Source organism: Solanum tuberosum, unplaced genomic scaffold, assembly GCF_000226075.1.
Source record: "Solanum tuberosum cultivar DM 1-3 516 R44 unplaced genomic scaffold, SolTub_3.0 scf00211, whole genome shotgun sequence".
NCBI lineage: Eukaryota > Viridiplantae > Streptophyta > Magnoliopsida > Solanales > Solanaceae > Solanum > Solanum tuberosum.
In genome coordinates this window covers 873,672-875,674 of record NW_006239137.1, presented here as the reverse complement: position 1 = coordinate 875,674, position 2,003 = coordinate 873,672, and positions in this window count along the sequence as shown.

Sequence of the window (2,003 nt, the reverse complement as noted above, 5' to 3'; positions counted from 1 at the left end):
CTTTGTCTGCACCCCTAAACCTTTGTGCACTGGAACTTTCGGTGGGTCTATCCTTGTTCTCCGAAAGCTATCGGCGACACACCGAGTGGTCCTCCCCATCGCCTACTTGCCACAGTTTTTAGAGCTAATTCCTTCGGCGAGCTCTATTTAGCTCGCCCTAGAAATTCGGCGATTCTCTCTCTGGTTTGGCGAACCTGTCTAAAATTGTTCTGATGTGCTTTTGTTTAGGTATTTCTAACTTCTCTTCGAGATTTTCCAGCCATGACTAAATCAAAAGCTGCTGAAAGAATAACACCAGCCCAAGAGAAGTTCAAAGGAAATGTGATAAATGAGGATGCAGCTACGTCGAAAGGTAAAGCTACGAAACTACCCACAACTACTGGGAAAGGAAAGGGCAAGAGGCCCACTTCAGCCAGAAAAACCATTACCCTAGACCCTAATATTCCTTCATGGGCCCGGGGATTCTGCAGGGCGGTGCATGTCTTTCTAGCGGACTCACACTCAACAGAACTTGGTGAATCTCGTACTGTTGTTCCTCCTAAGGTAACCTCGGGTACTGATGCCCAGGCTCAGGGTGAGGCATCGGGCATTGATGCCCAGACAAATGGAGAGACTACATAGACAGGATCCCCTCTTTACCTCCCTCTCTGTTTTGCTTTACTTCACTGTTGAATAATTCCTATTTGCATTTGAGGAAAAATGATTTTTATTTGTGGTGGGGTGAGGCCCACCTTTTGTGTGAATATTGATGCTTCACTGTTTTGTGCATATAATTGGGTCGTTGTGCTTATAATTGTGTCTTACACTGCTTCTTGTAGATGTTTGAGCTTGTGGCTCCTTTTATTTTAAATTGTAAATGATTTTGACCCTTCCAAAAAAATTTAAAATTTTCGCCACCTCTTGTACGTGTGGAATGTGGCTCTTCTTTAGCAAATTTGAGTCTCAATTTTGATATATATCGATGACTCAAATAGTGATCATAATCGAAGGAACATGAATGTGCGGCTACGATGAGACCAATTGAAGTTATATAGTCAATATGTGAACTCTTTGCATCTCGTTGTGACTAGTCAATTATCGAATTGATTCTCTTGTAATGAATGTTGCACACTAGCGAAAGTGTGGAGTCTTGTTTGACTTTGGTGTCGATGCATTGTGTGATGAGCTTACTATGAACCATGCATGATAACACCTAGAATTTTCCCCCGTTGGTCCGGTCGACTAAGTAAGGCTATCTCTTGATATGATCTTAGGCAACTTCGAAAGAGTGTGAGCCAATTTGACATATACCTCTTTTGTGGCCTACCTTGTGAGTGTGTAAAACCTCTTTTTAAAACACCCCCTTGAGCCTTACCTTTCTTTGGAAGAAACTTGATGAAAACATGACCTTTATTAAATCCACTACCCATAATCCTCGTGATTTGTGGTTGATTGAATAGCCAACTTAGGCCAAAAGCCTAAGTTGGGGGTGTGGTAAAAAGAAAAGGCAAGTCAAGAAGTGCAATAAAAGTCCCTTTTAGCCCATGGTGTTGAGAAAAATGGAACCCTTCCATACAAAAAAAAAGACAAGAGAAAATAAAAAGAAAAAGTTGTGAAATAAATGGGGTTCCGAACAATCCATGGAAGTGAATAATGGGATAACGAGGAAAGGGAGTGTTGAAATCACCACATTTCACGAGGATGAAAGTCACTGAGCCTAAATGACCATACATTTGCACTCATCCCCATTACAAGCCTTGAAAAGACCTTTTTGATCTTGAGAGAGCTGAAACAATTATTGATTGGAAAATACGGGCAAACCTATGGGTGAAAGCATGCATTGTGTTCTTCGTTTCTTTGTGAGAGTAAGCGTTTCATTTGATTCCAGAATTTTAAATGATTAAACCATTGTGTGTGAATATGGAATCATTCTTTGTGTGAGAGCATTTAAATACCTTTGTTGAACTCGAACTTGCATTTGAAGCAAGTATAGTGAGCTTGAGAATCTTTGATAATGGTGTATC